At 41.2% G+C, this 26,976-nt stretch overlaps 7 non-coding genes across 7 annotated transcripts; 5 read left to right on the forward strand and 2 right to left on the reverse strand.

Moving 5' to 3' along the window:
- The first annotated feature begins 320 nt into the window (after positions 1 to 320).
- Positions 321 to 393, forward strand: TRNAK-CUU (transfer RNA lysine (anticodon CUU)). The gene has a single exon. It is a non-coding gene; the product is annotated as a tRNA-Lys (tRNA).
- A 1,721-nt stretch (positions 394 to 2,114) lies between these two features.
- On the forward strand, positions 2,115 to 2,186 carry TRNAM-CAU (transfer RNA methionine (anticodon CAU)). The gene has a single exon. It is a non-coding gene; the product is annotated as a tRNA-Met (tRNA).
- Positions 2,187 to 12,294: 10,108 nt separating this feature from the next.
- TRNAK-CUU (transfer RNA lysine (anticodon CUU)) lies at positions 12,295 to 12,367 on the forward strand. The gene has a single exon. It is a non-coding gene; the product is annotated as a tRNA-Lys (tRNA).
- Positions 12,368 to 13,114: 747 nt separating this feature from the next.
- Positions 13,115 to 13,187, reverse strand: TRNAV-CAC (transfer RNA valine (anticodon CAC)). Its single transcript has one exon. It is a non-coding gene; the product is annotated as a tRNA-Val (tRNA).
- Positions 13,188 to 21,887: 8,700 nt separating this feature from the next.
- Positions 21,888 to 21,961, forward strand: TRNAI-AAU (transfer RNA isoleucine (anticodon AAU)). Its single transcript has one exon. It is a non-coding gene; the product is annotated as a tRNA-Ile (tRNA).
- A 2,828-nt stretch (positions 21,962 to 24,789) lies between these two features.
- On the forward strand, positions 24,790 to 24,860 carry TRNAG-CCC (transfer RNA glycine (anticodon CCC)). Its single transcript has one exon. It is a non-coding gene; the product is annotated as a tRNA-Gly (tRNA).
- A 656-nt stretch (positions 24,861 to 25,516) lies between these two features.
- Positions 25,517 to 25,588, reverse strand: TRNAQ-CUG (transfer RNA glutamine (anticodon CUG)). Its single transcript has one exon. It is a non-coding gene; the product is annotated as a tRNA-Gln (tRNA).
- Positions 25,589 to 26,976: the final 1,388 nt, after the last annotated feature.

A 26,976-nucleotide genomic window follows, 5' to 3' on the forward strand; every position in this document is an offset into this window, starting at 1 on the left:
TGAAGATTGATATAGGCTATTCCACTAGGAAATGGAATAATTCCACTCTAAAGTGAAGTGCTATTTTTGGGTTAGAAAAGAATGTCTAAGAAGAAGTGAGAGGTGGAGACCGTCTTTTCCTGGCTTCTCCACCGTTCAGTGCCTGTTTCACGTTAACCGTTGTCTACCCAGTCTTCTTGTGGCACGAGAGAAAATAAAGAAAAATCCCCCGCTAAAAAAGGAAACCGAAGAATGGTTGTATTGAACTTTCTGCAGCTGTAGTAAGAGCTAACAGTAATACTTCTTCTGAGATACGGCAGGAAGTCCTAATACTATCCTTCGCCCGGCTAGCTCAGTCGGTAGAGCATGAGACTCTTAATCTCAGGGTCGTGGGTTCGAGCCCCACGTTGGGCGTGCATGCCTTCCTTTTAAAATAAGGCATTCTGTGGATTCGTCTGTATTCTTTGCACCTGTCGGGTCTCAATTACACAACTCAACAGCTTTAAGTGCCTACACAGACAATAGCCTAAGACTTTCTAATAGGAGACAAAGTCAAAGACAGAAATGCAGCCCACAGCAAGATTACACTCTGGCCTGTGTTCAAACAGCTCCCTGCAAGATCTGGAGCAGATTTCCACTGTAAAAAGCACTTCTGCAACTTCCAGGAAGCTACCTGAAGTAGAAACTTGGAATTCTGGGCAGGAGCTAGTATCAATAACCGAACCTGGGCCAACAGTTAGGGTAACAGTGATAAATTCGCACTAGCAGAGCCTTTTTTTTTTTTTAAGCTTTCTATCGTTCCTTAGAGAAGCAAAACACCTGCTCTACTGGGCTTGAATGGTCCTCTTCTGGGCTTCTCCTATTTGGGTAACTGAGCATGAAAAGGCAAATGGAGCATTCAAGGAGAAGCGCTGGGGTGAGGGGGTCATTACTTCGATGTGGAAGCAAAACGCTCCCTATTTGCCTTCCCCACAGGCCCCGGACACTACCACACTGTCCAGTTCACAAAGAAATCTAGGAAGGAATATTTAGATGGCTCTTTGGTATTGGTAGTGGTTCATTGACAGAATTCTTGCCTGCTTGAGAAAGTGCTTGCTCTCGATTCCAAGCTAATAGCGTTTATTTTGCGTTCATGTCAAAATCTTCTGTTCCCAAGAGTTAGTAATAGCGTATGGAAAATGCGACAGCTCTTTGTTGTCTTCTTTGTTTTCATTTCTCCTTCCACACGCGGTCAGAGAAAACAGGTCGTGGCCACGGCATCCAAAAACATTCCCTCTCATTTTCCATCCCACATATGGTGTTTCTGTCCTGCCCATGATTTAGTCCTCATCCAGAATGTCACTGTGTAGCATGAGATTAAGTGTAGAATTCTCAGAGTAATATTTGGCTCATTAACGCCAATATTTTCAGGACCCCAGCAAGAGGTAGAGGCTTAGAATAAAAGTGCTCCTCCACCCCTTCCCCCATTTCTATATTTCATAACTTTGGGTGGTTTATCTAATCCGGAGGCAAACTTCTCAGAACAAGTCCAGGAAGTAGTGATAAGAAACATAGGGGAGCAAAAGCTCCCCGTCCCTAGAAAATGTATCTTCCTGAACTGATCTCACTGTCCCAAACCTGGTTACAGAAGACCGCGAGTTTGTTAAACTATCCGCAAGGAAGGAAGAGTGTTGGAAGAAACTCTTTTGTTCTGTATTTTTCATTTACTGTACCCTGAAATGAAATTCCCCGCTCAAAGACTGTAAATGTCACAGTCCCTCTCACATGGAGACTGGAGAAGTGGGGAGGAGAGCGGAATCTTGCATCAGGATTATTATAAAGTCTGTTCTCACACCCTGGCGTTGCATTTTAACAGTGAAGCAATTCTGCCCTGCATTTTGCTGGCAGAGCATCTGCTGCGTATTCCCTATTCAGAGCCAGGGCAAAGCCCTTTAAGAAACGACATTCAACTTGCTGTCTTGTACTTCAGTCCTGGCCCCCCAAAATGATTAAGTGACTGAGTGGGGATCGACGGTTTGAAACCTCCGTTCCACGCCTCAGGAAGAGTAGATAGTTTGAAGAAGAGAACAAAAGACGAGAGAAGCAGGAAAATGTAAGTGACATTTTAGAAGGAAGTCAAACCCAAGTTCAAAGAGAGCAGAGTGGCGCAGCGGAAGCGTGCTGGGCCCATAACCCAGAGGTCGATGGATCGAAACCATCCTCTGCTATCTTAGTTCTTTGTTTATGCGCTTCGTCATTTCCGTTTCACTTTATTAAAATGACTTCTTTATCAAGAAAAAGAATTGAAATGTACATCATGTATGTATGTAAAAGGATAAATTGAGTACACTTAAGTTTGCAATAGAATATAGGACACAGTTTAGGAAGATACTTATAAATCCAACGAGCATATTTTACAAATGAGGAAACACTTGGATCCTATTCCCTTTTAAAGAAACAGCAACAGTATCCAAAGTCTCTTGGAAAGACTGGCTATTGAATCTTGCGTCTTACAGACAGATGTGTCTTTTTTCTCTTCACTGATTCCTTCTCTGAGAACAAATTGCTTTTTTTCCTCTCCTAACAAGCAAAAACCCTTCCCTATGTGAAAAACCCTTTACTATTGATATTACTTTCTGAAAGAGCAGTCTTTATTCCATATTTTTAGTTACCTACTTAGCCTTTGCAATTGGAATTCTTCTCCAAATCTTATATGGAAACTGTTTATTAATCACCAACCCAGTGATATTTTCTCTGTATTTGTTTTCCTTGCTTGAGTTCTCTAAGATTTGATGCAACTGACCCCTTTTTCTTCTTTTGGCTTTCTATTCTTTGAAATAGCCTCAGACCTTTTCCTTCCTCACCCCCACCCCCATCCTGTAATCAAATTCCTCTTCATGATTTACCTCTAAATGGCAAGGGAAAAAATCATAAAATTGTTATTACTAGGTTCATTGCATTTTATGTTTTGTAATCTTGAGGAATTACTTAACTTATTATCTTGAAGTTAACCTTAGCTCCTAACAAAGGGCTGTAGTTCTCTCCAACCCTGACCTTGCCAAAGGATTTCAGAGCAGAAGTTCAAGCCTGTCTTTTTTGCTACTTTCCTCAGTTGGCCCAAAGTGTCTTTATGGCTCTGTCACATTCCCTTTTCTTCAACATGTTGTCCCCTTTGTCATCTCCTTTCTTATTCCCCATGTGCTTATCTTTATTTTTTTCCTACCTACTGGTTGTTTCTCTACTGTCTATAAACATATTCATTTCTACCCCATCCATTCTTTTTGTTTGTTTGTTTTACTACTTTTGCTCATTCTCTTCCTGTGTGGGTGGCTTTTGGGAGCTATGTATCCCTCCATTGGGAGGCTTTTGAGCTATGTATTGAATTGAATGTTGATTCATACTTTACCTATATATTTGGAGTTGTTTTTCTTGGATAAGGCCCATGTGTGAAAGAGTAAGTAAGCCTTAGGTGCTCTATTAGAAAAAGATACATTTCAGGTGTACCATCATCTTTTGACCCACACATTTCCCATTCTTTAGAGAAATGTTGTACATTTGAAAATAGGAAACAATGGGGAACATGTAGAGGAGAGGTAAAAAGCAGGGAACTGATCAAAGCGAAAGCATCTGGGTTTAAGACATAATATTGAAGTCTAGGAAGCCAGAAGCACAGCTAGGAAAGGAATTAAAGTTGAACAGCCTGGGACTTCCTTACAAAATGGAGACCCCAGGAGGAAATCACCAATAGGAAAAAGGAGAAGAGAGCTACAGAGGCTTCAAAGACTAGGAAAGTTTAGGATGAGAATGCAAGTGATGTATGGTTTTTGAAGTCCAGAAAATCATTATGCTTTATACATATAAACATCTACATCATTCCTATTCTCCATCTCGCTCACATAAAGAATTTGTATCAGCTGAGCCCACCAGCACACCCTGCTCAGGCCTCTGAATACATTAGCATTCTAATAAGGAGAAACAACACATACATGGGAGTATTTCCATTGAAGACTGTTTGATTTGGGGAGTCACAGGAATTGTGAGTTCATAGTGAAGTTAATTGAAATAAACTTTCTAGTAGCAATGGTAGTATCAATTTGATTATAATTCCAGAGCTGATAAAGGGGCCATGGTAGAGATGTACTGCAACAGGACAGGTGGCAAAAAGATGGCCACAGTTTGACATAAAACCTGGAAGAAGCCAGATAGGTATAGTGGGTCCAGAGTAAGAATTCTGGAGCTAATAGAGTGAAATTTCCTTAAGTGTACTCTCTGGAAGTCTGTGATGATAGGCATCTGCTTTGCAATATATAAGCTTAAATAGTTGTCTGGAAGCACTGAGAAGTTGTCACATGCACATAGTCATGTATCCAACAAGTTTCAGGGGTAAGATTTGAACCTAAGTCCTTCTGATTTCACTGTTAGCTCTCTATTCCCTGCCCTACACTGCTTCTTGATGATTATGATGACTAATGATGATAACAAATTCCCAAGATTCTTGGGAATTCATCAGATATATCAGACCTATCCTCTCATCCTCAGTCCCCAGTTCCCCTAAAAGGGTATTTAAATTTCCCAATTTTAATGGCTCTTTAGTTTTCATCTAAACAGTGACACTCCCAGGGGTCAGGGATCAGAGCAATCAGAGTCTGGGGACTCTGAGGATTTGTAACATGCATGCTCTGGAAGGAGACCTAATAATGCACTCACCCCTTTTTTTCTTCATTAAAAAGTTGGTTTTCTGACTAATTAATAGTTCTGTGATTTTTCAAGTTTAACAACATAAAAATGCAAGTCTCCAAAACTGATCTTAAAAATAAAAAGAGAAATTTGTTCATTTGGAGGTAATATTGAATAGCCAGGAGACAGTGTGCAGGTGGAACATGGTCTCCCTGAGGAGATGGGATCTGGGGTTTTTATACCCCTTTGACAATAGAGGTTACAGGATAAGGGGGGGATGGGGTTAATCAGTAATGAGATAATTCATTGGGTTGGGGGTATGATGATGGAATTCAAAGAATAATCAGATTAGGTACCACCCAGTTCTTATCAGGGTAGAATTGAGAGGTGCATATCTATGTTCATTGAAGATGTAGGGGAAAGTCCAAAGGGAATGTTCTCTCAGGGAGCAGGAAGGAATTTCCTATGTCTGTTTTGACCTGGAACACTTCTGGAATTTGGGGTGTCTAGGAGGGAACCTGCACCCCCATATCAACTTGTTGATTTTTACTAGCATTTCTATTCCAATGAATCTCAAATCCAGCTCAGACTGCTCTCCTCACACTTTCTCTGTGTGTGGGCTTGGAAAAACTGAATGTCCCAACCTGCTCCCTCTCCTGGGCCCCATAGCTTTTTGAGACCTTCTGTGCTCTATAAGGAAGGCTTAGCCATGAGTCTTTGCCCTTCCATTCCAAGAAAGCTAAACATGCTAAAAATTGATTTTGCCTGAGCTCTGGCAGAAGAGCCCAAACTAGCCAGTCCAGTAGATGTGCCCAGATAAATCACTGAAACTTCTTGTATCACAACCCAAGCCCTCTTTTCACAGTCCTGGGATATAGAAGGCTTATGAAGACACTGAACTTTCTGATTTGCACTCTTGCTATGCCTGTTGAAATTTTTGGCTAATTGTCTGATATTCAACATTACCGTGCTTTACCTAATCTAATGTTCTTATTAACTATATTGAATTGAATTGGTAATTAATTTGTAAAATTATGAAATAAGGGCAGACACACATGGTTCTTTGGGTACTTGATGGGAAAGACCACAATTGGTAGCAGGAAATGGGACAACAAATAAACTTTAATAAAGAAAAAGGATGTGAGGACAAACAGAACAGAAAGTGCAGGGATAAGTAGTGAAAAGTGAGGAAGGCTATGAAGGGACAGGGAATGGGATGATGAGGAAAGGTAGATAGGTGAGAAAAAGAGGATGAGAAGAAGAAGAGGCAGAGATAATATCACTTCCATAACCACAGATTAGAGTTGAGAGCACTAGACATCATGGACCTGTTGAAGATGGAAGAGGATTTAGGAACAGAAATTTGGGGTCTCATTTTTATGGAGTTTGGAGCTGATAAATTCTTAATCTGTGCCACCTTGAGGTCAGTTCATTAATATATCAAAATCATCTCAAATTTAAAGACAAAACTTTAAAGTTAATATGTCCATGGTCACCTGAAAGTTGTCAGTGCCTTTAGATGTTCTGCTACTCTGGAACTGTGGAGTCTGGGATTTATATATCATAGGACTAGAACCCTGACCTAAGCACCTGGTAGCATCTGCTGATTCAACACATATTGTTGTTGCTGGTGTTCAGTCATGTCCAACCCTTTGTGACCCTGTGGGCCTCTGTACATAGAATTTTCTTGGTAAAGATACTGGAGTGGTTTGCCATTTCCTCTTCCCAAGGATCACCTTTTGTCAGAACTCTCCACTATGACCTGCCCCATCTAGAGTAACCCTACATGGCATAGCTCAGAATGTCATTGAGCTATGCAAGTCCTTCACCACAACAAAGCAGTGGTCCATAGGCAAACAGAGGTTAAGTGACATAGCCAAGCTCATGTAGCTAGGATGTTTCTGAGGCTAACTTTGAACTCAGGTCTTCCCATCTCCATGTCAAGTAATCTGTCCATTGTACCACCTAGCTGTCTCTTAACACAGATAACCAAGAAATTTTGTTAACATAATGGTCCAGTTTTAAAATTATGTTCCTTTGATCTTTAGGATAGCTTGGTGTGACTTTTAGATACCCCATTTGCAATCTAATTTCCTGCTCTGTCCCCTTGTTACTGGTTGCTTATCAACCTATTACTGAAAGGGGTGGGAGTTCATCAGGGGGCCCAGAACAAGATACAATTTTAACACAAGTTTTGAAGAGATTTGTTAACAGTTTGATCTAAAAAGATTGCCAAGCATGAAGGATAAAAATGAACCAATAAGAATATCTTTAGTCTGGGCTTTAAAAAGGAGTTAAAAATTTTTGTGAAAGAATAAAATATGAGTAATAAATAGGGAGACTTCAGCTCTCTGACCTGATTCATAAGTGCTAGAAGGCAGTGAAGAGTATGCTAGATTTGAATTCAAGAAGGCCTGGATTTCAATAGTACCTCTGACACATGCCAATTGTGTGGATTTAGGTAAATCATCTAGTCTCTCTAAATAGAAACTTTCTTATCACTACAAAGGGGATAATAATATCTATACTTTGTATCTCACAACATGATAATCCTTAAAGGAGCATATAAACATCAGTTATTACTTCTGCTACTACTAATAAATGCTGGCACAAATCTCCCAGGATAACTAGTCTTACTCTTATTCAACTGTGAGGGACCAAGGGATTAAATCCCCCCAAACTCTCCCTCCTCTCATTCTGTAAGTTCACAAAGAGGACATAGTTAAATAGAAGAGAATAACGTAACCTTGATAAAGATATGGAGGATAGGAAGAAATACCCTCCCTGGCTCTAGATGCCAGGCTGTAGTCAAAATTATGTTTGTCGATTGTTTGATTCCCATAATGAGCTAGTTTGGTAAAAGAGATAAAATAGGGACTGTATCTGGCTCAGAGAGCAAGTAGAAGCAGAAGCTCAAAGCAGAAGCCTGAAGCCTTTTGGAGGAGAGTATGATGGAATAAACCAAGATTGTTAGTAGGCTGCTGGTACTAAGTGTCATTTCTTTTAACTCTTCATTAACTCCTGCCCCCATGCAATATCCAACCTTAGTCATCAGCCCAATGATTGGGTCATTCTCACTAATCTTTTGTCAAGTCTGGCATTTCCCTAAGATGAAGTATTGTTCCTGTTCTTGCTACTCTAAGTAGCACTGTCGTTTCTCATTACTCTGTGACTAATTGGTTCCACTCTTTTTGAAGTTCAAAACTCACTACATTCCTTCTTCCAAAATCTAATTTCCAGATTAAAGGTGCTTCTAGAAGACAGATAACTCTTGAGCTAATTTTACAGCTGAGGAAAAAGTGCTCTTCCCACTTAAGCATGTTCCTAAAATTATGCTTATTTCCAAGTTAACGCATATTCAGAGATGACCGTCTAAAACCCACCTCCTTTTAAAAAAGCATTTCATAATACTTTATAGTAATCATACCATTGAATTTTGTTTATTGGTAGAGGAAAGATAAGTGAATCATAGAATCTCAGAGCTAAAAGGAAGGGTAGAGATCATACAATCCAGTGCTTCCCCAACTCCCCGTAACTGGGCTCATGGGAGAGCTTATCTTTTTCCTCAAAACTTATATTTCCATGAATATGTATTGCTTAAAAGCACTGTTAAAACCATGTTAGACTTTTTATAGTCTTGTGGAGGGAGAAGGAAGGGAAAAAATCTGAATTGTAAAATGTCAAAACTTTTTTCGATGTGTAATTGAAAAAAATATTAAATGTTTTAAAAGTGAAAAAAACTTATATTACCATAGATCTTTATTTCTTTTATTAATTCAAAGATATTTCATTTCCCAAAACCCATGTAATAATAATTTTCAACATACATTTCTCCAAATTCTAAGATCCAAACAATCTCCCTCCTTTTCCTCCCCCAACTCTAAGATGGTGAGCAATTTTATCTAGGCTGTACATGTATTATAATGCAAAATACACTTCTGCATTAGTAGAGTCCTCATTGAATCTTGCTAGTATATTCATTTTACTACTGTCACTATGTGATCTCCCTATGATCATTTAAACTTAGACATCTCTCTTAGTAAGTGGAAAATACATACTGCTCTTCATCATCATTATTATCATTTCCTTCTCCATCCTCTCCTCCTACCTTCTTTTCCTATGGATCTCCTGGAGGCACTGCACTCTCTTGAAGTAAAGAACATAGATAGATCTGTATTGTCACTTGTTGGATTCCTCAAGAGGGTCAAGACATTCTAGTCATTAAAGAATTCACTAATCTTAAAGAAAAACTTTTTCCTCAGTAAAGAACAGAAAGATACCAGATGAGAGTCAATGAAAGAGCCCAGACTAGGTTAAGAACCAGTTTCTTGAAAATGCCCAATTACACAGGAGAGATGGGAGTTGGAAGCTGAAAGAAAGAGAAAGAGGTTGAAAGCAGTAAGTTCCATAAAGAGTTCACAAAACTCTACAAGGAGCTTTGACAAGAAGGCAAGCTAATGGCAGAGACTAGTACTGGTTTAATTTATTCAGTTCAAAAATCATTTAATAAGTTCCTTCTCTGTGCAAGGAACTAATGCTACTAATACAAAAACAAATTAGTCTCTGCTTTCAAAGAGTTTACATTCTCCTAAGGTTATATAACACACATACAAGCAAATAAACACAAAGTGTTCATATATAAAGTAATATAATCAGTCTACCAAGAAGCATTTTCTACTCACTTTTTTTGTGGCAAGCACTAGTGCCAGGGACACAAAGAAAGATGGAAAACAGTCCCTGGTCTCAGAGATCACAGCTTACTGAGAGAAATAGCATGTAAACATTTATTTACAAATGAGATATATAAAAGATAAACTGGAGATAATCTCAAAGTACTAAGATTAAAGTTTATGAAGAGTATTAAGAATGGAGTTTTCTGAGGATTATGGGAAAGCTTAAGCCTATGGTATCTAACTTCAGAGAGAGAAAAACTGAACTTTTGCATTCATGAGTCTTTTCACTCAGAGACTAAGAAGAGGTTTAGGCTTGTTATACAGAACATGGTTACACAATGATATTTACTTACAGAAAATGCATGTGCAATGTTTGGATCTACAGTCATGGATCAATTATCTATAAGCTAATTCAGTAAGATTGTAACATAAACATTGTTAGTGGAATGCATCAACATAAGCTTTTCAGATGCATGCTCTTAACAGAGTTACTAATACAAAGTTGAAAAAGAATAGTGGAGCAGCACCAAAATGGTGGCTTAGTAGCAGAGAAAGCTGAAACCACTCTAACAACCCTTCCAAACCAATCTTTAAAAAGTACCTCAAAATGACAGTGCCTAAAAAAAAACAAAAAAACACCAAAATGTAGTGAGGGGGCTCTCCCACTGAACACAACTTGAAGAGTAGGCAGAGTCCATTTTTATGGAATTAGGGGGAACCAGAAGCAAAATTGGGCATAGAGGAGTTACTGGCCAACCAATCCCTCTCCCCCCAAGACAGGGAATAGGCCAACTTTGGGATCCTGGGACCCTACCTACACCAATGACAGAGCACCCCAAACCCCAGGTCCACTCCTTTAAAGTCCTGGGTCCTGGCACCATCCCCCCAGTGAGGCCTAGAAGTCCATCATTCTGGACCCTTTCAAGCCTGCACTGTGATAAAGCCCGTAGCCCCAGAGCAAAAATAACTCAGAGTGCTGAGTCCTGCAAGCCATCAGCAGAGGAGAAAGAATTAGAAACTTTCAGAACTCCCAATTCATGGGCAAAGAAAGTCTAGGAAAATAAGCAAACAGCAAAAGAAACACCAAACCCTAGAAAATTTCTATGGAGTCAAAGAGCAAGGCACAGAAGCAAGGTGAGATCCCAACAACCACATGTAAAACTTCAAAGTAAAATGGGAAGTGTTCTCAGGCACTGGAAGAACTAAAAAAGGAATCCAAAAACAAAATAAGAGGTTGAAGAAAATGGGAAGAAAAGGGGGGGGGGGGAAAGAAATGAAAGTAATGCAAAAATAAAATAACAGATTAAAAATCAAAATTGGTCAACTGGAAAAAGAGGCCAAAAGATCCAATGAAGAAAAGTGTAGTTGAGGATTACCTCCTCTTTTCTTTATTTGTATTTGCTTAAGATAAAGTTGTGGATTTGCTTGTCTTTGCTTCAGACAAAGATGAGGATTAATCTTTACCCATCCTGGGACCAAGGATGGAACAGTAAACATGAAGGAAGCAGGATAACACTTATGAAAGGCAATTTATGATTAGGTGGGCGCTTATCCCCTTCTCTGCCCCTCTTCCCCTTGTTTGTATTTGTAATAAACGAAGGATGTGGGTTAACCTTTGAACACTTGCCTATCCCTGGACCAAGGTTAGGGTTTCTGGAATGAAGAATCATAAATTCCTGTGGGTTTTGTCTAAGTAGTCTTTACCTATAAAAGTTCTGTGTGAAGCAAATAAAATTGGCACTATTTCTCTCTTTTCATATAGTGTCCATCTCTTCTTTTGTTACTCTTCATTTTTCGTTACCCCAAGCAGGATGTCACAGGACTGGCCGACCCTGTGGATGAGTCTTGTAAGCCATAGAGTCTTACAGAAAAGAGTTCCATGAAAAGTAAAATGGATCTAATGGACATGGAAGAAATTCATTCTTTAAAATCAGAAGTAGTTAAACACTGTCCCCAGAGTCCCCAGGTTTGATTCTTTGTGGTATTTAGCACTTGGTTCTGTGTGTCTGGGAAATAAATACTAAGGACCTTTCCTGATTAAAGATTTGGTTTTGCTGACTACTTTCGTGGTTCTGTGTTTTTCCAGGTTGACACTATGTAACTTCTTGTTTTCTGATTGGGGAGACTTGCTGGTCTAGATTCTAAATCGAGCCCCCAAACCATGGGGCATTGGGCAGAGTTGGGTGGGGTGGAGATTTGCATTAGGAATCTATAAAATGGTTTTATCTGCACTCATGCATGGGGCTTTGCCATTAGGGCAACGGTCCCCTTTCTCATTAGAAAGAATAAAGACTGCTGCTTATGCTATCCACTCTCTGACTCCAGGTTTGTAACTATCCTCTGGGTGGGTGGTCATTTTATTTCTTCCCACTCAAAAGGCATAAAGAAACATAATTTGGAGATAGAGTTGATCTACATGTTCTCCCAAAATTTACTGGCGCCTAAAACATATTCCCTCTTCAATTCCCCACTTTGGAATTTTATTTTATTTTTTTGAAGGCAGGAGGCAGACCATAAGTGAAGCTTCCCTGAATCTCTGCGCCAAGCTACCACCCACCTTTTGCATTTCCTGTCTTGTGTATAGGTTGAATTGTTTGTCTCCTCCTCCTCCTGCCAGTCACTCTTGACCAAAATCAACAGTCTCTGCTCTCACTGATCTGCTGCTGAAGATTGATATAGGCTATTCCACTAGGAAATGGAATAATTCCACTCTAAAGTGAAGTGCTATTTTTGGGTTAGAAAAGAATGTCTAAGAAGAAGTGAGAGGTGGAGACCGTCTTTTCCTGGCTTCTCCACCGTTCAGTGCCTGTTTCACGTTAACCGTTGTCTACCCAGTCTTCTTGTGGCACAAGAGAGAAAATAAAGAAAAATCCCCCGCTAAAAAAGGAAACCGAAGAATGGTTGTATTGAACTTTCTGCAGCTGTAGTAAGAGCTAACAGTAATACTTCTTCTGAGATACGGCAGGAAGTCCTAATACTATCCTTCGCCCGGCTAGCTCAGTCGGTAGAGCATGAGACTCTTAATCTCAGGGTCGTGGGTTCGAGCCCCACGTTGGGCGTTGCATGCCTTCCTTTTAAAATAAGGCATTCTGTGGATTCGTCTGTATTCTTTGGACCTGTCGGGTCTCAATTACACAACTCAACAGGTTTGTGTAAGTGCCTACACACACACACAATAGCCCAAGACTTTCTAATAGGAGACAAAGTCAAAGACAGAAATGCAGCCCACAGCAAGATTACACTCTGGCCTGTGTTCAAACAGCTCCCTGCAAGATCTGGAGCAGATTTCCACTGTAAAAAGCACTACTTCCGACATTTTCCTCTCTGCAGCTTCCAGGAAGCTACCTGAAGTAGAAACTTGGAATTCTGGGCAGGAGCTAGTATCGATAACCGAATCTGGGCCAACAGTTAGGGTAGCAGCGATAAATTCGCACTAGCAGAGCCTTTTTTTTTTTTAAGCTTTCTATCGTTCCTTAGAGAAGCAAAACACCTGCTCTACTGGGCTTGAATGGTCCTCTTCTGGGCTTCTCCTATTTGGGTAACTGAGCATGAAAGGCAAATGGATCATTCAAGGAGAAGCGCTGGGGTGAGGGGGTCATTACTTCGATGTGGAAGCAAAACGCTCCCTATTTGCCTTCCCCACAGGCCCCGGACACATCGCAAGCAAGGATGCACTTCTCTCTCTCTCCAGCACCACTAGCTCCAGCAGCGTGAGCTAATTGTCTGGCATGTGGCCCGAAGGCATTTTTATATCATTTGTTCCTCTTTCCCCAGCAGTGTTTGCTGACAAAAAGAAGGAAAGGGGATGTTTCCGCCCGGTTTCGAACCGGGGACCTTTCGCGTGTGAGGCGAACGTGATAACCACTACACTACGGAAACGAGCTCCGAAAGCAATCATTCAGTCTTCACACCTGAAATTTATTGCTCAGAGTGATAATTACCAAGCTATAAGATATTCCTTAAGGATTCTGTGTTCGATCTTGTACCCGGATGGCCACCCACACAAACCATCTGACTTTGTCTTCTCTCTCCCGTCTCTCCACCCCAGTCCAGGCCGCTGCCTCACTGGCGCTTTTCTCTGAAGCTTCCTACCCTGCCACTTTCCAGCGTGTATTTCTCAGACCACTACGAACTCCTCCCTGAGTACAGCGCATCCCTGATACTCATAAAAGGACACTGGCTGAAGCTTCCTAAAGAGGGCCTCTATGAGCTCAGTACTTATTCATGCTACCTACACCTGCCATCTAACAGAGATGAGTAAAGTAGCCTGATCACAGCCATTTCTCTAGTGGGGAAACAGGATTGCTGGTTTCCAGTTTATCAACAACAGTCTCTCCCAGCTGTTCAATCATTTTTCAATCTTGTCTGCCTCCTTGTGGGCCCATTTAGGGATTTCTTAGCAGTTACTAGAGTGAGTTGACATTTCCTTCTCCAGCTCATTTGACAAACAAGAAAACTGGGGCAAACAAGGTTAAATGACTACTAAGTGTTGAAAGCCAGATTTCAACTCAAAAAGATGAGTCTTCCTGACTCCAGGCCTGGTACTCTATCTGATGTGCCACGGAGCTGCCCATATTCTCTTCCTACTCCATCTAAAATCTGCAAGTTTTGTCCTATAACATAATTATAAGAATTGATTGAAAAGTTACAGAGGTCCAAAATAAATACTCCTAGGTTGTGAGAAGATACATTTTCAAAGAGGGAAAAACAGTTGTTCCCCCCAAATCAATCACTAACATTTATTAAGTGACTATTATATCCTACACACAGTGCTACCTGCTGGAGATACACAAAGAAGCAAAAGACAATCCCTCCCCCTCTACCCCCCCCCCCAGGATTTCACAATCTAATGAGGGAGACAACAAACCAAAAAATGTGTGCAGACAAGGTATATACAGAATAAATGGCAAATAATTAAAAGAGGGAAGACAGTAGAATTAAGAGGAGTTGGGAAAGGCTTCCTATAAAAGATGAGATTTTAGTTGGACCTTGAAGCCTGAATGCAGAAATGAGGAATATTCTAAACATAGGGGACAGAGAAAATTCTCAGAGCTGAAAGAAGGAGTGTCTTGTTTGTGGAACAGCAAGGAGGCAAGTATGACTAGATGGAAGAGGATGGGAGGAGGGGTAAAGTGTAAGAAGACCAGAAATGTGGGAGAAGAAAGAGAATGATTTTTGAATGGGATTAAATACCAAATAGAGCATTTTATATTGATCCTGGACATGATAGGTAGCCACTGAGTTCACTGAGTAGAAATTAAGCTTTAAGAAAACCACTTTGGTGGCTGAATGGAGAATGAATTGGTGTGAGAAGAGGCAGGCAGACCAGGCTATCTAACAGAGATGAGTGAATTAGACAGGCAGACCAGGCTACTGCAATAGTGCAAGCATCAAGAAGGGTCTACACCAAAGTGGTGACAGGGTCAGAGGTATAAAGGGATTATATTTGAGGTGTTGCAAAGATGAAATCAATAGACCTTAGCAACAGATTGGATATGAGAGGTGAGAAATGAGTCCAAGAAAACTTCTAAATTGTTAGCCTGAGAAACTGAAAGGACATTATCCTCTACAGTAATAGGATAGGTAAAAAGGATAGGTAAAAAGGATAGGAGAGGATTTAGGGAAAGAGATGCTGAGTTTTTGTTTTGATCATGTTTCATTTTGTGATGTGTATTGGAAATCTAGTTCAAGTCGTCTGAAAAACTGTTGGAGATAAGAGATTAAGAACAGCAGAGGTTGGGGTTAGGTTTAGGGTTCGTTGTCGAAGGGTCAAATGTAGGAGTTTGACAAAGTAAGAACAGTTTAATAAAAAACTTTAATTTAGAAAGAAGTACAGATGGAAAGATAGAAAAGAGAAAAAGAGAGATTACAGATCTCATTCCCTATACATCTACCTAAACTAAGTCTCACTAATAAATAATTCCTAATAACTACTAAACTTGCCTAATACTACCTCTAACTATCTTCTGAGGACACATTCTTCTGTCTGGCACACCAGGCCTAATCTACTCTATCTGTAGAATATTCTCTAACTCCCTAACACAATAGACATCCAACTGTCAACAGCCAACTACCAGCAGTCCCTTGCCTGAGAGCCAGACCTCCTGCTTTCTAGAGATCCTGGAGGAAAAGACCACCCTTCCTTCAGCAGCTGATAAAGCTTCCTTATCTACTCACTCACCAAATGCTGGTTTACAATCTTTCTGCCAGAAAGCAGTTCCTACTTCCTCTCCTCAGGGTCTTGGTCTCCTTTGTAATGGAATCTTCAGCTCTGGCTCACTGCCCACTGAACCTGAAAGTTTCTCTGATCTACTGAGAAACCCTGCTATTTCCCCTCTTAAATTAGATAGAGGGAGAGATTAAGAAATTCCCTTTAACAATTGATAAGTATAGAGGTAGCAGTTTCAGTGGAATAATCTGAGAAAATGGATTTTTTTTTTATTGCCAAGGATGTTAAATTTATTTATTTTTTGAAAATTGTATTTAATTAATCAATTTAGAACATGATTCCTTGGTTATAAGAATCATATTCTTTCCCTCACCTCCCTCACCCCTTCCCTTAGCCAAAGCACAATTTTTACATGGGTCCTAGATCAGAACCTATTTCCATGTTGTTGATGTTTGCACTAGGATGATCATTTAGACTGTAGAGTCTCCATCCCCAATCATATCCCCCTCCACCCATGTAATCAAGCCATTGTTTTTCTTCTGTGTTTCTATTCCCACAGTTTTTCCACTGAATTTGGATAGTGTTCTTTCTCGTAAATCCCTCCGAGTTGTTCAGGATCACTGCATTGTCACTAATGGAGAAGTCCATTACATTCCATTGTACCACAGTGTATCAGTCTCTGTGTACAATGTTCTCCTGGTTCTGCTCCTCTCACTCTGCATCACTTCCTGGGGGTCGTTCCAGTTCCCATGGAATTCCTCCAGTTCATTGTTCCTTTGAGCACAATAGTATTCCATCACCAACATATACCACAATTTGTTCAACCATTCCCCAATTGGAGGGCACATCCCCTCATTTTCCAATTTTTTGCCACCACGAAGAGGGCAGCTATGAATGTTCCTGTATAAGTCTTTTTCCTTAATTATCTCTTTGGGGTAATAAACCCAGCAGTGCTATGGCTGGATCAAAGGGCAGACAGTCATTTATCACCCTTTGGGCATAGTTCCAAATTGCCCTCCAGAATGGTTGGATCAATTCACAACTCCACCAGCAATGCATTCATGTCCCAACTTTGCCACACCCCCTCCAGCATTCATTACTTCCCTTTGCTGTCATGTTAGCCAATCTGCTAGGTGTGAGGTAATACCTCAGAGTTGCTTTGATTTGCATCTCTCTGATTACAAGAGATTTAGAACACTTTTTCATGTGCTTATTAATAGTTTTGATTTCTTTATCTGAGAACTGCCTATCCATGTCCCTTGCCCATTTATCAATTGGAGAATGGCTTGATTTTTTGTACAATTGACCTAGCTCTTTATTGACAAACTGGATTGTAAGAATCTAAGAAGAGAGTGAGAGAAGAAAAAGTAGAAGTACCCATTTTAATCAGCCTTTTCAAGGATTTTAGCTACAAAGCACATCAATTGGAGGTGGGGCTAGAGGATGATAAGACCCATTTATAATCAAAGGAATGAAAATGTAAACAAGTGTAAGATATTAATTTCTACTCATCAAATTAGTAAAATTAAAAAAAGCAACTTAAAGCAATGAAATCCAGTGCTGGTGGCGATGTAAAGAAAAGATACCATTGTTCATTTTTTGATGGAATTGCAAACTCCTAGAATTCTTTTGGAGAGCAATCTGCCAGCATCCAGTAAAAGTTCCAAACTGAGGTATCTTTTCACTCAGTGTTTCTATTGCTCTGTAAGGACCCTGAAAGATCTATCCAAAAGGTCAACAATAACAACAACAACAAAGGAATGATCTCTTTGAAGATCATCATAGCCACATTATATCTAATTAAAGTGTAAATGTTGTAGGGACTTTTAGAATATAATTTCTTTCATTAAAAATAAAAGCCCCTAACTTCTATCTTAGAATCAATTGATATTGGTCCCAAGGCAGAAGACCAGTAAAGGCTAGGCAATGAGGGTTAAGTGACTTGTCCCAGAGCTAAGAAGTGTCTGAGTCCAAATTCAAATCCAGGACTTCCTGTCTCCAGGCATGACTCTATCCCCTGGTCACCTAGCTCCCATATATACATAGATGGTAGATAGACAGATAGATTTATATAGATAAATCATATATCCTGTACAATCTAATTATTTTACAGAATAGTTAAACCAGTTTATAGCTCTATCACTAATGAATTCACATTCCTGTCTTTTCAATGCCTCCCTCTAGCTTTGACTATTCCCATCTCTTGTCATCTTTAATAATCTGTTGATTGGTAGAGAAGCCTCAAAACACTTTTGATGTGCATTTTTATTATTATTTGTGATTTTCAGCACTATTTCATTAGGTGAGTCATCGTTTGAAATTCTTTTGATAAACTCGCATATCCATTGATGTCATGATCTATTTTGTTGATTGATAAATGAACCAGGGTAAATTCTAGTAGTTCCTGTATATCAATCTCCTTTAGAAATAAGATGCCATTTTCCCATCATTGATAATCTCCCCTCTAAATATGCCTACATTGATCTTGTTCCTGCAGCAGCAGTATTTCAATATTTTATAATAAAAATGTATTTTTTTTTCCTTTTAATATCGTCTCTTTCCCTTGTTTGGTTAAAACAAGGATATCTTCTTTTAGGAAACCACCTAGTAATGGTAATGAAAAAGAACTCCTTCCCACCTCCTCTAATCTATTAAATGTGACCTGATATATTTGGAGGTAGCATCCATTTGGACCTCTTGTAATATACCATGGAGATGGTCTGCATCTGTTTTCTGCCTAAATGAGTTCTCATGTTCCCAGCAGAGGTAGGTGTGTGTGTGTGTGTGTGTGTGTGTGTGTGTGTTTTAATGAATCCTCTTGATATCTTTTTTTTTAAAACATGACCTATATTTGGCAAATATTTCCCTTCCCTTCTCACGAAGTCAAGAATAAAGAATCAGAAAGAGAGGGGAAAGAAGTTAGTAAAACTAAGCAACACATAGAAGAAGCATGACATTCTATGCAGTGCTCTTCTCTGTAGTCACTCTTGGAATAATAGAATTTCACCACATTCAATTTTGATTCTTCTTTTGTGGTTTTATTTTTCCATTTATGTTGCTGTAGCCATTTTGTGGGCAGCTGGGTGCACGGTGGATAGAATACTGGGATTAGAATTGGAAAAAAATTCATCTTGGGGAGTTCAAATCTGGCCTCAAATGCTTTTTAGCAATCTGATTCTGGGCAAGTCACTCAATCCTGTTGGCCTCCATTCCTTATCTTTAAAATGAAGAAAATGGCAAACCACTCCAATATCTCTGTCAGACTATAAAATGAAGTCAGAAAGAGTCCAATACAACTGAAACCAGGAACAGCAAAAATCATGTCTATTGGTTTCTTTGTTTTGCTGCTATACTTTCCAACCATTCACATATCTCTTCCCATCCTTCTCTATAGTCATCATAGTTATTTCTTCCAGCTCATAAATAATCTCTTGCAATTAGCCATTAATGCAATAGATGGGCTTTCGCTTTGATCCCAGGTTCTTGTTACTACAAAACGGATTACTATAAATATTTTGATTTAAAATTAATTTTTTAAAAATCATTGGCCTCCTTGTGTTATCTGGCTGGTAAAATTCCAAAATGATTTTTTAAAGATGAAACTATTTGAAGTAACTTGCTAATTTAGTACTATACTGAGTATAGTGTCAGATCAGAGTGTCAATAGGTTCCATAGTAAACAGGAAAAGAAGGAAAGTACTCAGAGTGATGGAGAGGAGACATTTTAAAAAAATTCTTACTTTCTGTTCCAAGAACAGCCCTAAGACAAAAGAGCCGGGGCTAGGCAAATAATCTTAAGTGACATGCCCAGGGTCATGCAGCACATTTGAGGCCAAATTTGAACCCACAACTTCCCACTTGGAGACCTGGTGTTCTATCCACCGAGCCACTTGGCTGCCTCAAGAAGGTTGGTGGTGGTGGTAGGGATATTTTTGAATCACATATCTTCAATAAAGGTCTGATTTCTAACATAGATAGAAACCTAACACATTTTAAAAATCAAAAGCCATTCCCCATTGGATTGCTTGTATGAACAAAGAATTCTCAGAAGAATTAGAAATTATTAACAATATGTGATAACATTGCTTGAAATCACTAACAAGAGAAATATATATATATGTATATATATCAAACATCTCTGAGTTTTTACCTCATATGCAGAAAATTAGCAAAGATGGCAGAAGTTGGGAATAATCAATGATGATGGGGTCATGGAAAAACAGATATTAAAGAACTCTTAGGGAAGATGTCATTGGGCCATCATTTTCTAATTTGGAATTATACTTAAAAAGTGACTAAAATATGTCTTTGACCCGGAATACCCAAGAATGGCTAACACATATGGAGGGGATAGTTTTAGTATTTGTTCCCATGTGGGGAATACCATCAGGCAGGTAATGGGTCCAACATTCTGAATTCTGTATGGGTAGAGAAAAACCCGGGAACAAAGTTTCTGAGCAAGTTAGCTTTACTATGACAGCAAGTAAAATCACACAAGTCAGAGGTCTCCAGACAGACACACCCAGCATGGTCTGAGACACTGAGCATCACATGTGACATGTCTTTATAAAGAAAAAGAGGAAGATACAGACTTCTTTATTGACCTTTCCAACAGCAAGGGTCCCACGTTTAGGGCCAATAACTCATGCACTATTCTTTTTGAGGGGACTCAGTGATTATGGTGAAATGTCTGTGTCCTCAAAGGGCAATTTGTCAGTTATCTGTGAGCACCTTAGTCTCTGCAGTCTTTTGTATAATCATCTCAAAAGCAAGTCTCTACATTGGTTAAGGTAATAAAAGTAGGGAGAGAACTCACTTCCATAGAATTATATGCCTACAGGGATTTAAATGACTAGTTTACTACTGCTACAGACTATGTATTATAAAGGTCCTATACTCAGTTAGTCAATCAACTAATAGCTGGGATGATTTCTTATGATTAAATCCACAGTTACAATTTAGCAATTTACTCTAATACTGATAATGATAAGAATACCAAACTATAATCATCCTTATCATGTGTGATACACATGAGCAATCAGGCTCATATAGACCTATAATTAGAGATGCAATCTCCTAGGAGATTGACAGGCTTCAGTCTTTCTGGATTTCTGTTGCTCAGGCATCTTGAAATCTCTTTCCTAGGCTAACCCTCCTAAGACAATCAAAATCTAGGACTCTAGGAACCTCAGGAGTATTCTCTCCTGGGGGCAAACAAAGAAAAGGGTTTCATTTTCAAGGGCCCCTGAGGATGTTCTCACCTACTCCCTGTTCTTCATCTTCTCATCTCATCCTAGATCAGTACCCTCCATCTCCATGAAACAATCATGCCACCTCTCATCCTCTCCATCCCACTGGGATACCAACCCAACTCCACCCTCTTCTTAAGACTCTCTCTCCTCCCACAATCAAACATACTTCCACAGTTCAAGCCTCTAGTGAACTATCTGGCTATATATTCATGTAAAGTTCACGTTTGGAGAGAGGTCAAAATGATAGATGAATCCAATTACTAGATGAATTCCATACCTCCACAGCTCTAGGCTCTAGATACCAGCACACTGGGCCACCATGGGCACAGCTTTGACCACAAAATCCCATCAGATACCCAGGACCCATTCTCCTGGGCAGCTCACAGCCTCAAGGCTGGCGTTCTTTTGAGTCCCAAGCTCTTCTGTTGTTCTCCCCAGGTAGTATCATTTCACTCAGTCTCTGAATTCTATCATCTATGCAAGGATGAGAAAGGCAGGTTTGAGAGAGACAGAGAGAGAGAGAGAGAGAGAGAGAGAGAGAGAGAGAGAGAGAGAGAGAGAGAGAGAGAGAGAGAACTCCGACTGAAAGCACGGTCCAGTTTCGTAGCAAGTCCCTTGCCCCAGGATGTAACTGTGAAGTAAAAAAGAAAGGCATTAATAAAGCTTAAAGTGTGGCACAAACAAAAACTTCATGATCCCCCATGTCTTTTTTAAAAACCACTTTCCTAGGAGGCATGTCAGTAAAATCAAGGCACATTTAATAAGGCAGCATAGCTTCCAAACCCACCTTCTCCTCCAAAAAACAAAGAAACAACCCAACCAGTGCGTTTGTGTATGCACTGTCGTGTATTAGCGATGCCCACTCTCCCACAGGTTGACTTTTACTAGAGTGCGGACAAAGGACACATGTGATCAATCAAGCCACAAGCATGGAGGGCACGTTTGTGAGTAAGAAACGTTAGTGAAGATGGACACGGCAGAAATTCTTGTGTCCGACACACAGGTGTTGTGTGTGTATATACAGGACCAGGGCAATCCCCAAACGTAAATCCTCAACTATCGTCTGCTTAAGTATATTTATAGAGCAAAAGTAGTAAAGCCCAAAGAGCCTTTTTTGTCTTCCCCGTGTATATGTTCCCTAGAAGCCACGTTTGCGTGGGCCGGTTAGCTCAGTTGGTTAGAGCGTGGTGCTAATAACGCCAAGGTCGCGGGTTCGATCCCCGTACGGGCCATTTGCCTTTTACAGGCCTGCTCTCTCCTAGAAAAACACCTTGAGAGAAAAACACCTTGAGGAGGAGGGCCCCTCAGCGAAACTCTGCGCGCTTTCCACTTGGTGTGGAAGGAAACCAAGTCAAACAACGAAAAAGAAATAACCGCGACAACTGACAAACATTCCCCGGACAGGTGGGCTGAGATGAATGCATATACGTAAAAATGTGGGTTTCTAACCCTAACCACCTGTCCATACATGTAAAATCGCGCTGGTTTCTATCCACCGCCTTTCGTTTTCTAGGCACCAGAATAACTTCCTTTCTTCTCCCAGATCCTCCCAGAAAGCTATCCTATGTAACGGTCGCAGCTTGAAAAAACAAACAAATACACAAACAAACCCTTACCTTCTTTCAGAATCAAAAATAGGTATGGGTTCCAAGGCAGAAGAGCCGTAAAAGGACTAGACAATTGGGCTTAAGTGGATAACACAGCTAGGAGGTATTTTGAACCAGGACTTCCAGTCTCCAGCCCTGGCTCTCTATCCCGAGTCTCCTCTAGCTGCCCTTCAGCAACTTAAAAAAAAATTATATATATATATATATATATATATATTTATTTATTTATTTTTTAGAAAAAAGAGGAAGAAGGTTGAACGCTCATTGAAACAGTCTGGAAAATATATGGAACGCTCCACATCCGTGGACCTTCGATCCCTCTTCGACTTGTTCTTTGTAGTTTTGAAACTTGCACTTCTGCACCTTTGGCGGTTGCTCTTTCCATCCCTGCCTTTGCGGAAGTAGGGGTGAATTCTGTTTTCCCGGTTCTGCTTACTTCACTCTGCGTCAGCGTGTGGAAATCATTCACGCTTCTCTGTAGTCCGTCTTGATTATCCGTTGTTTTTTAGAGCACAGTCTTACTGAAGCACAGAAATCTCCCGTTCTCTTGAATTAGCCCAGCACTGGCACATCCCCTGAAGTACGTTTGCTGTTCTCCTTTCCCAAAGTGAAGGAAACTAAACAGACAAATGAATTGCGTGGCCAGTGAAGGAGAAATCCTGGCCTCTGGAACTAGGAAATACTCGGACACGGGAATTTTCCTAGCCGCTCGGAAGTGAACATCACCATCAGGTGAAGTTCAGAAGGCAGCAAGGATTTCCTAGTCCTTCGCTTTCAACTACGAGCAAGACAAGTGCCTCGCTCGGGAAATCACAATCGACTGGCTGTTCAGGAGTTGGAAATGCCCAGAGAACGGTTCCGAGAACGTGCTGCACCCAGACTAAGTAACCCGCGAGGCGGGAATGAAGAGAAGCCTCCTGGGAACGACGAGGAGCAGCTCGATGCTCTCAGCGTAGCGAAGCAAAGGTGGGGACTGGGGCAAACGGTGTCAGGAGCTAAACTGGGCTGACCTGCTATCAGGTCTATTACACCCAATGAAAACAGTGGAAGAGAGAAGGGACCTAGGTGCGCAACACTTTTTATAGCAGCTCTTTTTGTAGAGGGCAAAGAGCAGAAAATAAAGGGGGACCGGCCTCAACTGGGGGAACGGCCAGAATCTGTGATCCCCGAATGCAATGGTATACCAAGGGGCTGTAAGAAATGCAGAATATTCTAAGATCTCTGAATTGTTTTTGAAATCGTTTTTGAAGGCCCCGTTATAAAAGTGTGTAGCTATGCCGGTCAAAATGGCACAATGTTTGAAGCATTCTGTTCCCCCTTGCAATTCCCCAGGCAATTCTCCTTTGGCTTTCGCGACTGGGTTGGCTCGGTTTTTGTTTCTCCTTAGAGATCCCCACTCTGTTAGGAGTACCACTGAAGTCTCTGTGATAAAGAACGAGTAGGAGCCTGGACTCGCTCTAGTCCCCACTTTCTGGGCTTTAAAGCATTTCTTAAGTCCTCCTGCATTCCTTTTCCCCGCTACCCTTACTCCCTTTCCTGTTTTGGTCAGTCTCTAGCGCTGGTGTTTGATGTGGGTCACGTTAGCAGGATCGGTGTTAGCAGGACCAACTGCAGGGCAGCTATCTCCTTAAAGCTTCTGACCAGGGACCGACAGGGCGCACGATTAACGGGTGGGAAGCTGTGCTTAGCCGGATCAGCTTGGCAGTTACCAAGTCATATAGCGTATGCTCACCATTGTGTGTGTGTTGATCGTGATGGAGTATAACCATGTCCGAGAGAGAGAGAGAGAGAGAGAGAGAGAGAGAGAGAGAGAGAGAGAGAGAGAGAGAGAGAGAGAGAGAGAGAGAAGGAAGGAAGGAAGGAAGGAAGGAAGGAAGGAAGGAAGGAAGGAAGGAAGGAAGGAAGGAAGGAAGGAAGGAGAGAGAGAGAGAGAGAAAGAAAGAAAGAAAGAAAGAAAGCAAGAAAGCAAGAAAGAAAGCAAGAAAGCAAGAAAGAAAGAAAGCAAGAAAGCAAGAAAGAAAGAAAGAAAGAAAGAAAGAAAGAAAGAAAGAAAGAAAGAAAGAAAGAAAGAAAGAAAGAAAGAAAGCAAGCAAGCAAGAAAGAAAGCAAGAAAGAAAGAAAGAAAGAAAAGAAAGAAAGTGTCTCTGAAGCTCGAGAGGGATGAGAGTTAGAGGTGCCATCTAGGAATGACCCGAGGGAAGTCAAGCTTTGCAGTGGGTTGAGCCGTGTAGGCAAGTGCAGTGAAGGGTCAGGTTGGACGTGGAGAAGGAGAGAGATCGTAGACTTGGGTGTCAGCAAGCTCAGGGACGCGGGAGCTATTTGGTTCAAGTGCGTGAATTTGCAATTTGCAAATCGGAAACGAGAGGTCTTCTTTGAAAGATGAACTGATTTTAAAAAGAGATGCAAGTTTGTTTCCAAGAAGAACCACAGAGTAAGCGGACTTGCTCGTCGTTGCATTGGTGGTTCAGTGGTAGAATTCTCGCCTCCCACGCGGGAGACCCGGGTTCGATTCCCGGCCAATGCAGGAATATTTTAGGTGTCTGCTTCCTCCTTCCATCTAATACTCTCCATCGCAGTACACCGAGAGGGAAATTCTCAGCCCCTCCGGTGGGAGAGGGATCCACTTCCAGCGCAAACCTTTAAACCTTCTGGCTTTTCGGGTACACCTTCCTCTGAGCTCTTCCCTTCTTTCTCCTTTTCTTTGGATACTGGAAATGGAATCTCTTCTGGGACATCTGGGACTTTGGGCGCTTCATCATCATCTCAACAGACATTTCATGAGCACTTACTGACCCGCGGTGTTTGCTCTGTCTGCCGGTCTTCACATCCTCAACTCCTTCTACGGGGCCTGGCACATACTTGGCGCTTAATCAATGACCAATTAATTGACTGACTCATACCGACCCCATTACTTGATTGTTTGTGGCGGGCTAGAAGACCAGTTCCTGGTTCGCACAGACCCTGGAAGTTCACGTGAAAGAAGGCCAGGAACTGGGACATAGGATTAATCCAGTAGACGTCCGGTTTCTCCGTACATATCAAAGCACGCACATTTCCAGGCCTTTCCTTCCTAGGCGTGAGATAGAACCCAACCCAATAAAAATACATTATGAAACAAGTAGGAGAGTGCGTCCACCACTTCGAATCTAGGCTTAAAAAAAGACAACATAAAGTAAGGAAAGGTCCCACCGAGATTTGAACTCGGATCGCTGGATTCAGAGTCCAGAGTGCTAACCATTACACCATGGAACCAACCGCGGAAAGTGGCTTTTCCCTACTTTCTGTCAAGATTAGCAACATTTACATTCTCACATTACTGTGATGGGGAGTTTCTTTTTCTCAAGAAACTCCGTCTTGTTCCCAATCAAATGACACGATCCACAGCTCCGAAGACAATACATGACAATACACTGCCACTCACTTGTCTAATTCTGTGTGTGTGTGTGTGTGTGTGTGTGTGTGTGTGTGTGTGTGTGTGCGCGCGTGCCGCGCGCTCCTGTGTGGTTGAGAGAGAAAGGGACGCAGACAGAAATACAGAATCAGAGATGTAGAGAGACACACAGAAAACAGAGGGGGGGGGGGGGGAGAGAGAGAGAGAGAGAGAGAGAGAGAGAGAGAGAGAGAGAGACAGAGACAGAGACAGAGACAGAGACAGAGACAGAGACAGAGACAGAGACAGAGACAGAGACAGAGACAGAGACAGAGAGACAGAGAGACAGAGAGAGCCAGAAAGATATAAGAACATCAGTGCACCTGGCAGCAAGTGTCTGTATAATTGAGGGCCTTGTCATTTGCTCTTGAACAATGTAGAACTGTTTGAGTAATCGGAATAGTCCAAATGTTGGTGAAAGCTAGGAAAGGAGAGCATTGCTTTCAGAAATTCGATGGCATAACAATAAGTAGGCACTCTTGACTACGAATCTAACCACCCACTTTCATTCACTGGGATTCTCTTGGGTTTCTTTTCTAGGAAATTCCTCTTCTCCTTGGTCGGACAGACAAATATGGACCTTTCCTTGATTCCCTTTTTGGTCCAATGTGACGGACCCTTCTACTCCATGACGTCGAGGAACTATTTAGCTGGCCCTGGCTTCCAGGTTTCACCCACCCACTTCCAAACAGCCGGATCTCGGCATCACTGCAGAACCGAGGAAACGTCTTGAGGGCATTTTCCTTGGATTTGGAGTCCTTGGTTCCTAGCTTAAGACCTTGCACGTTGAAAGCTCTTACTCGATGCTTTTGGATTTGCATTGTATCTTAAAATCTGGGACGGAAAGGAAAAAGGGTGTGTGTGTCTGCGACGCGCCAAGATCTGGTCCGGTAGCACCTAAAGCTGCTGTAGGATCCCATTCTAGAACAAGGCAGCTGAGCTGAAACACTTGAGCTATACAAAGAACCACTTCAACCATTCAACCAGACAGAAAGGAAGGTGTTAAGCGCCGGAAGCTATTGGAAGAGAGAGTGTGAGAGTGAGCGAAAAGTTGCATTGGCCGGGAATCGAACCCGGGTCTCCCGCGTGGGAGGCGAGAATTCTACCACTGAACCACCAATGCCCCTACGCCTTCCAGTTAACCCCTATTTCCCTTCCATGATCTTGGGGGAAAGGAGCGGGAAGGGGGAGGTTCTTTTTACAAGGAAAC

The sequence above is a fragment of the Monodelphis domestica genome, chromosome 2 (genome assembly GCF_027887165.1).
Source record: "Monodelphis domestica isolate mMonDom1 chromosome 2, mMonDom1.pri, whole genome shotgun sequence".
NCBI lineage: Eukaryota > Metazoa > Chordata > Mammalia > Didelphimorphia > Didelphidae > Monodelphis > Monodelphis domestica.